Source organism: Magnolia sinica, chromosome 9, assembly GCF_029962835.1.
Source record: "Magnolia sinica isolate HGM2019 chromosome 9, MsV1, whole genome shotgun sequence".
Classification (NCBI taxonomy): Eukaryota; Viridiplantae; Streptophyta; class Magnoliopsida; order Magnoliales; family Magnoliaceae; genus Magnolia; species Magnolia sinica.
This window is the reverse complement of record NC_080581.1, coordinates 32,924,296-32,934,096: the sequence shown is the minus strand read 5'-3', so window position 1 is coordinate 32,934,096 and position 9,801 is coordinate 32,924,296. Positions and strand designations below refer to the sequence as shown.

Sequence of the window (9,801 nt, the reverse complement as noted above, 5' to 3'; positions counted from 1 at the left end):
TTCATCTGGATCAGAAAGGAGGAAACAAAATGCCATAGCGGATGATGAGTGGCATGCCTAAATGCATGTGAGTTGTGACAGTTATGATGTATCTCCTAAATGCATGTGAGTTGTGACAGTTATCTCAATGTTACAATAATCAAATCTGTCCAATGCCTCTCCAGGATTCTTTATGGGGTATTCATACCTTGTTACAACATTGGAACTTTAGCAAACTAGAGTTTAAAGATGTGATTTTGCACTGCTATAATATTAGAATTGTGTGCACTATGCATACTTCCAGACCTATGTACATTAAATGTGCTGCTAGATCTCCTGTCAGTACTAATTTCTTCCAGGATTCTATTTTTCTTATAAGCCTATACTATGCACAATGGTGCTACTGCTCATGATACTACATGGGTTGCAGATGCACATTACCTCTGAACGTCTTCACAAACAGTCGGTGGTCAATTCATCAGGTATCTATACATGTTTGAAAACAACATAGCTTCAAAAAACTACAAATGATTCATGTTCAAGATGAAACCTGGCATACAAAAAAATGCATAAAAAGGTAAGTGTTCAAGATGAAAAAGGGGTGGACAACTTACATTTGTGTTCTTGCTCTTCATCTTCATTGACCCATTTGTCCCAGTCTACTTTCAAAAACACAGGAGGCTTCCCTTCCTGCTTTAACAGCCTACTCCACCATTTCTTCTCTGCTTTTTTCACAAGGTAACATATATTCCTCACCCCAAAAGAAGGGCCTGTAGCATTTATCTCATCACTAACCACAACTCTTTCACAGAAAATCAGAATAATAACAGATCTTGGATGTGACAAGCATGAGAATCAGTCACCTGCAATTTCACTAGGCCCGCTCGTGGGATATTTTTTGTTTCAAAATTACAAGTATGGCATTTCCATAAGTGGATTTGCATAAGGGCTGCATCATATTGAAAGATTAAGACCTCCATGGCCAGACTGCTCCTTGTCAAGGGATACATAGTTCCATTTCCAAGGAGGGGCTCAAAGGCTTGATATAAGCAAGAAACAATGAAAACAAGGAAACTGAGAAAGAAGGAATATGTGTTAAGGATTTGGAATAGAAGAGCAACGATCCCCACTTTCATAAATAAGGCAGATTTCTCTTGTTTTGAGCTTGTTTTCTGAAGCCAAACTACAGCGTTTGACCTATTAATACTTCGTAAGTACTAGCTTCTTGAGTTTATTTCTTTGATTATCCAGCACTGCAATCTCGTTCCAGGAGTGGCGGTAGTGCTGAATATGTAACAGTTAAATATCTCCATCAGCATTCTCTTTGTAAGAAAAAACAAATAAAATTGTCTAAAGTTGGTTAACACAGATGGAAGAATACCATGTGCAGCTGATGAAAATATACATTACCCACCTGCCAAAAGAAGTTATCAGCTATGGAAATTATTGAATTGAACAGATACTACAGAACTGCAATTCTAAGTATGTTACCATGTGGTCAGCCAAATTGTCACGGATATTAAGGCTCTCAAAATCTCTCTACTTGCTCAGCTCCTCAAATAGATCCTCATAGAAATCCTGCAGTTTCAAAGTTATTCAAACCACAAAACAAACTAGTTCACCATGCATAAAAAATGGAAAAAAAAAAATCACATTTTGCTAAAGTAAGTGAATCACTTATGCATCTAGTTCTTTATTGGAAATGTTAATATTTCTTGATGTTATTTCTATTGATTTAGTTCCAATTCCAACTTAAAATGAATGTAATCATGATTCGTACTGGTTATCTGCTCTGAAATGAAGTGTGGTAACTAAAATATCATGTTGCAACTTAATTATTGCAATCAAAATCAGTCTATACCCAAACAACGGCAGTCAGTTACAACACACACACACACACTCACGTTGGGGTAAAAACTAATCCTTCCTAGTTTACTCTAACCTCCCACAAATTGAAAATATTGTTGGGTTTAGGATATTATTTCACAATCTGCAAATTGTTATATATATATATATCATGCTTCTTCAGTTAAAAACAAACAAATAACTAAGCTTTTTGCCTGCAAATGCAAGAAAGGAGTGCTACGACTAATTGCAGTTACCCGACTAGCATTTTGGCATGCTTTTCGATGAGTATCAAGATCAACTAGAAACTAACCCATGTACAAAAAGCCAGCTCCTTGGAAAATTTTCTCTTTTTCTTTCTTTGTTGGATTTTCAGTTGAGTTCTTGAGAAGAGGACTTCATTTCATGAAGTGAGGATTAAGCAGCCATGAAATCTAAATAAATCCAATACGATCTCTCCCTCCAAATATCTTTTTCAATTTCTCATCACACGCTATGATCTTCTTGTTTTCCAGGTCCCACCAAAAAGAACGAACAAGAAATAGAATCACCATCCGATTTCATGGAAAGTGCATCAAATGATCTAAGTGCTAACTCTGTGGTTTCACTAGCTCCAGACACATTTGTCCCCTCCCATTCACATGCAGTTGCATGTGCCAAGCAGTCATGTTTGTGAAATTCCAAGCTTTCCATCAGGCACAGAACCCACCTTTTTCAATGCCTCACCAAAAAAATCAGGCTACCCCACTCTGACAAACAGCTGCTGTTGTTGAGGACTGTTGGAATTCTTGTTCCAGTTTATATAATGGCAAGAGAACTGACTGCAATTCAATGCAGGCTCCAGCAACAAGTATCTCCCCTTTTCTAAACCTACAAGCGGGATCTAGGCTGTTCACCAGGTGGACCCCAACAAATTACCTGCGAAGCAAAAATCAGGTCAGGCCTGTCATCAGGTGGGCCACATTATATATGGAAAAAAATGATGTTTTTGAAACTCATCAATGGCCTGTACACAATCCTATGTAATTGCCAAGTGCCTGTATGTCATCCATCTCACTCTGCCAGATTATCAAAGTTTTCATCGTTCTAGGAACTCGTTAACCCATGAATATCCTGTGGGGCCCAGGTCAGCTCACCTATGGTAGGCAAGCGCCTTGAGTTGGAAGACTTCCCAGTGCATATTACAAGGCCTGTACTGGGCTAACATGGATCAGATTTTCTATGCCCAAACCAACTTTAAAACTTATTAGGCCAAACCCTAGCCTAGTACACAATCTCTATGTACATATTAATCATATCTAAGAAATGCAAATGACATTACTGCCACTGCCCAAAGGTAAGCTGTTAAGAGTCACCAGACGGAGCAATGCATTCACCTGATATATGGGTTTGAAGGGGGTATTAACTTAGATTCATGAACTCCAATGACTATCTAGATTTTTCGAGTACAAAAAATCAATAGGATAGTAAATAAAAGGGTTGGGAAATTCAAATCTTGGAGCTTTATAAGGTATTCCACCATCCGTGGCGAGCCCCATCATAATAGTGATTTGGATCCCTGTACCTTGCCCCATGGTAAACTATACTATTGCAGATGACAGGACTGGATAATTACTCATAGCTGATGTTATTTATAGGATTCTGGATCTCAAAAGAAAATGGCAGTACTTTTTTTTTCTGAATTTACTCAAGAAGTAAATGCATGCATAAACTCATGTTTTTGTAGTACCAACTGCTTCATTCCATTTTCTGGTTGATTCTGATTCAAGCTAAATTGTTGGATGTAGCTCGATGAGGCTGTTACCTGGCTCTGGTTTCCGAACTCCTCTGTTTCTCATTGCCTCTCTCACTCTTGTTACTTTGTTCCATTGGCCAGCACATGCATACATGTTTGATAGAAGAACATAATCCCCACTTTCAAAGAAGTCTCTCGTCTTTGAAAGAAGTGAATCCAACCGTCTGTAGATGAAACTATGTATGAAGAAGTTAGACAAAGCAAAAACTTTCAAGGAAAGAAATCAGAAAAGAAAACAAATAGAACTACCTTGATGTCCCTAGGATATCCACTCCATCCATTAGTTTCTCAATTTCAAAAATAGGACAGGAACCCAAATGTGAGGCAGATAAAATAATTTAAAAAAAAAAAAAAAACCTCTAGTGGATAGCATCACAGGAAACAGTGGGGATTGAAAGCTCACCATCAAAACCTTCATAGCCCCATAGAAGCTTTGGATCTAGCTTATAATTCTTCTTTTTTTCAGTTGATCCCAGTAGTATAAAATTATGCAATATAAAACATCATGGTTCACTCCAGGAAGGTTTCAACTGTGGTTGTTTCAATATAAACCCAAACTGATGAGTGCCACACGGAAAAAATACATATAAGATTCCTTTCGCATGATTCAATTAGCCCAACCTGTGATTGCCTCTGGTGAAGACCAGCAACAACCCCCTACAAAAACAGATCAATGCCACCAATTAACCAAACCATTAGTTACAAAGAACAGCAGCAACCAGAATACATGGTGAACAGAGTAACTCAATATGTTGAAACTGGTGCAATTTCTATGAGGTAATCTTTTAATTCACATGCACTATGAGGGTGTCAAGGGAGATGCTAACCTTTGAATATCTAAAATCATCTTGTACTCTCCCAAAGCAAAAACCGCTTCATTGACAATCAAAAACGGGCTTTGTCTCCACACAATGTCTGACATTCAAAAACCAATTTAGAATATCAATATTTTCTTCTGGGCAAGCCACTCTTGTAAAAAACAGAACAAACTGTATATCAAGTGAAATGAAAACTCTGGCAGAACACTTAATAATTTATCTGAAACACATCCTAAGCAAAGTAAGGTGAGGGGTGTTGAAGTAAGAATGGATGCCATGTCAGGTATACCTATTGCAGAATCATCACTGAATCTTTCTTAGAAAATAATAGGCGAGAGAATTCTAGGTACTTAAACAATAAATCTTGTATTGAAAGAAGCCAGGCCAACAGTTACAGTATATTTCAGGGAGCTTTTTAGCATATGCTGGGTATTTGGCACTCATATCAGCTGACTTCGGTTATCTTTGATATCAAACTGTAATGTCACGCATTCAATAAAAAGAATGCTAGAACTCCCCACAATACATACATTGTGAAATTGTACAATTGATCAATGAGGTGCACAATAGAGAAGTAAAGAGTTAAATTTTAAAATGAGTAGAAATACTGAGAGGGTGTTTGTGTGCTAGAAATACAAGCTGAATTTAATTCCTCATATCAGGTTCAACCCTGGCTCAAGCAATAGATGCATGGTGCTACAACAAAAAGGTGCATTTAATTCCTCATATGCACTACACTGCAGATCCAGTGTGATAGGTAGCTAGCCGTAGGAGGGATTGCAAACAAAACAGCGAAGAACTTTGTAGGGAATCCCATTGCTCTGGTTAAGACAAACAAGTGACAATACCCACAAAAGTAGGAGAGTAAAGAAAAAAATTCCTGAATATACCGATAGATTAGACCATAGTAGAAAATCAAGTTTAGATAAAAAGCTTCCTCTTCAGAAAATACTCATCTGAAAGTGCAGCTTTCTCCAATACAACAACTTGCCGCAAGCAATACATGTTCATGAATAAAACCACAGCAAAAACAAATGGATGCCCACATTATTATTTACTAGGGATGCTTTTTGGATGTACACTCCAACAATGGAAATGTTTTCAAGCTAACACTGACTGAGAAAATTTTCCTGTTAGGTGCACAGAAAGAATAATCCTGACATTTTCTTCTTGTATAATTGTTTTGGTTGTTTGATATTGAGGGTCTGGACTCTAAATGTTAACTAAATTATTTTCAAGATTTCCTAAAAGAAATGTAACTGCTGTCGGATTTTTTTTTTTTTTTTTTGAAGAATCCAATATGAAAGCTACTTCCTCACCACTAGCCCAAGTATAGAACTGCCAAAAAATTGTGCATTCGTAGAACTGCCAAAAACTTGTGCATTCGTAGAACTGCCAAGGACTTAGCAAATAGAATAGACAAATGCGAAATCATATCCAGACTGATCAAGAACCCTCCAACTCCTTGTGCAGGTTGTTTTTGATTTTCACAACACCATACTCAAATTGCATACTAGAGTTTATGAATTGAAAGTAGCAATATCCTAAGCATAGCCAAGTTATTGTTCGGAGGTGACCACTTATAGCTTTAAAATCCCTGCTAAAAAGATGTGGCCATTGCTGTAAATGTGAGGATGTAGAGTAGCAGGATGCAGAAATATAACCTTTCCAAGAAGGTTAGCCCCAAGCACCGGCAATGCCCGATTTTGTTGTAGTGTACACCATCCTTTTTTATTTGTACATGTGGCCTACGTGATAGTCAAACAAACTGATTTTTTTTGTTAATGGAAGATTTTTCAGGTGTGAAGCATCCATGTTATGAAACTTGTATTTTGGTGATGGTGACCAAATCTCTTACATAAAAGTGAAGAATGCTGAGAATATTAGTTTTAACGAAGAAATGGAAAAAGGAAAAAAAAAAAAAAGTGATGCTTTTTTAGTTTTGTATCCATACATCTAAAAAAAAAAAAAATCTAATGACCCTCTTACTAGCTTCGATCCATTTACATGACTAAAACATGTTATGGACCCCAAGGGGCCCATCCACAAGGAGTGTCATGTTATTAGCTCAAATGCACTTTACAATTTCTTGTGACAAGCATTGAATACAATTTCTCTTGTAACTGAATATCATTAGAAATAAAGGATTTGAGAGGAGTATATTACATAACTCCTCTCCTTATTCCTTCTTTTTGTTCTAAAATAATCAAATGAACAAAGAGCTCAAGAAATGACATTATTGCATTAAAATGATAGAACAAAGAACTCGAGGGATGGCTTCCTTGTACCATGAGTTTGCATAAACTAAAACATATAAAATTTGAAAATTTGTACTCATGATTTGTCAAGCAATTTCAACACCATGATAGATCTGAAAGATATTTAACTCACCTAGACTCTTCCGTTTAAATAAAACATATCTTATTGATCTTTATTTCAAATCGCCTTTTGACTCATCCGAATCAGAATCATTTGCATTGTAACCTAACCAAAAACAATGATTTGAGTCCAGAAACAAACCGTTGTTAAAACAATGCCAAAAGGTAAAAGGGCTCACCTAAGTTCTTTTCACAGACCTTCCAAAATGATGATATACTCTTTGAAGCTTTCGTAACCCAAGCCTTTACCTAAATCAACCAAAAAATTAATAAAATAAAATAAAACCTCACTAATAAAAACACTAATAAAGATACAAAAGAAACTCATTTTACCATAAAGGTAAAAAGAAGTTCCTTGCTCAAAACCCAATTCTTATAGCGTCGGTGGTAAATGTTGGCCACCGACAAAAATGTGTTGGCAATGCTACCTTTTGTTGTAGTGTTGTCCGTTGATTTTTGTAACGTCCCAGAAAAATACGTACAAAGACCCGAGGACCACCTCAGGCAGGAATCACTAAGGACCAAATCCTTTAGAAATTAGACGAAGATTAATTAAGTGTTAAACTAGATTGTCTGTGAAATTAGCTCTAATCACTTTAAATACGAACTGCAAGACCCAAAATGAGTAGGATCGCTAACGCTACATTGCTTAGAAACTTAGGATCAATCTCAAAACCTAGTTGCTCTCGGGAGCAGCTTGAAACTCCGTTTCGGACCTGTACCGTGTGTCGAAAGTCCGATTAACGTGAAACTATACACTTATGACCGCCTTACTGGGCTTGACAACCATCTCAAAAATCAAGTCCAGATAGTATCCAGGAACGCACAACTTGAGCCCGGAGCGAAGCGTGTGAGAAACGCCAATATCTTTAGGAAATGAACTGAAACTTAAGTGAATTGAGTCGTTCGCTTGCAAGTCAAATATAAGGTTTCAAACCGTCAGATTCTGACCCAACTACACCCTCGGATCAGGAAAAATTTCCAACACAGGTCAGTGTACTTGTGGCCCTGATCGAGTAACGATGACCGTTGAACTGAAACTGGTCCTCCACGGTCGATCTGTAAATCCGATCAGACTGAAAACTTAGCTGGACCTAGATTTAATGTCAGGAGACTTACTCTAGACCGTACCTAGAAAAGGAGCCTCTAGATGTGCTCCATTGGACCGAAACGGTCACTCCTTGGATATAACCTAAGTATACCATGGCCCTGGGGCCATTCCTATCAGTTCTGGGCCTATATAAGTGCCTTAACCTACCCCTCTCTCATCCCATACGAATTTGGAAACCTAAGAGAGAGAAGAGAGCAAAGAGAGAAGGAAAGAGAGAGAAAGTGAGAGAGAAAGTGGGAGAGAATTCCTGGGATTCGATCCCATCGCTCCACGTGCTAAATCGGTCTGTCTGTGTCACTATTCCGGCGATTCCGACTCCGTTCTTGGGTAAGAAATCCTAACCCTAATCTGTTCTAGGGATTGAAATAGAGTAGATGATGAAATAGCTAACCTATTTCATGATATAGGTTGTCATTGTACTGTAGACAAAGACAAAGAGTTTAAACTGAGTTCGTTACGAGTCTACTAGCGAAAGGTGAGGACTATAAACGTTTAGGTTATGGTTTTCAAGGCTTTCAATGTCAGCAATGATTTATGTCTGACTTGATTGCTATCACATATGCCTAGATACGATGTTTTCCGTATATTACACGTATATGTAAACTATGTTGATTTTAAATGCATTCCATGTGTTTGTGTGAAATGTTTGAATGAGTATGGAATTATGATTTGTGCTTGCCATGATTTTTGATTGGGAATACATGATTGTTATACATGTGGCAACTCCTATATGGAAGGATTTGCTATAATGTGTTTTAACTAATATATTATATGTATGTTGATATGTGTAGACTAAGTGTTTGATAAAAATGTCTGAATGAGAAAATGCTGGTTGAAATGTATTTGATGAGGGTGTTGAGATAGGATTCTCAATTCCCTTATCTATAGTACAATTTCCTTTATGTAACGTATCTTTCTATTTCGTGATTTATGGATGAAATGCCTATGTATGTTAACATGTGCACTATGTGTTTGTTAAAATGCTCAAACGAGATTTATATTTGGAATTGGTTGTCACATATTATCTTTGATTATCGCGTGTGAATGCTATTGTTTTGGAGTGTGATTGAGGCTACGACGTAGTCCAGGCAATCGGTAACAGTTTACGATCGGCGACCGAATTGTTTTAGCCACGACAAATACGTTCGATGAATCCAAGTCGTACGGAGATTAACCACAGTGGTTAGGCCACAAGGAGTGCGTATGCGTTCCATGTCATTTAATTCAATGCACACTCGTACCAGTCGAGCTTGTCAAGTAACCCGATTAGCCCAATGAATGTTCACCATGTTTAGACGCTACTGTTTGAATCTAAGGTACCAAACTCACCAGTGAAAAGCCCGTTTAACCTTGGTACCTCGATCCACTAAGACTCATAAGCCGGGCATGGTGATATGGGACACTGTGGTCGAGCTATCGGCCTACGCTGGGGTGACGAGCCTCCCTGTAGTGACCAGTGAGCAACCCAAACTCGTGGGCCGAATATGGTGGTATGGGACACTGTATTCGAGTTGTCGGCCTACAATCAGGTGACAAGCCCATAGTGACATCAAGTATACACTAGGACTACGTTAAGGCGATGAGCCTTTCCATAGCAACCTTGAGTATAAACTAGGCCTGCGCTGATGGTGAAGAGCTTCTCCGTAGTAACCTAGAACTGCTATCGTATGCAATTAACTAGGATTGATGACCCTAGATGGATCATTGTTTGGGTAAATGATATAAAGGGAGGTACCTTAGCTTCCTAATCCTACTGTATGAATATGCTTAATTAAGAACCTGGCTAATCACGCACATGCACCGCATTGCATGTGCCTTTAGTGTTGGTGTTGAGCACAGCGGGAGTGTTGCATGCTGCGATCATGAGATAATGTC

The 9,801-nt window shown here is 38.0% G+C and overlaps 1 long non-coding RNA gene across 1 annotated transcript; it reads right to left on the bottom strand.

Annotated features, from left to right (window-relative positions):
- Positions 1-306: 306 nt before the first annotated feature.
- Positions 307-7,102, bottom strand: LOC131254834 (uncharacterized). Its single transcript, XR_009175944.1, has 9 exons — positions 6,995-7,102; positions 5,939-6,921; positions 4,447-4,900; positions 4,023-4,276; positions 3,629-3,795; positions 2,534-2,742; positions 1,471-1,557; positions 1,361-1,393; positions 307-1,263 (listed from the first exon to the last, which is right to left on the bottom strand). It is a non-coding gene; the product is annotated as an uncharacterized LOC131254834 (long non-coding RNA).
- Between the last annotated feature and the right edge of the window lie 2,699 nt (positions 7,103-9,801).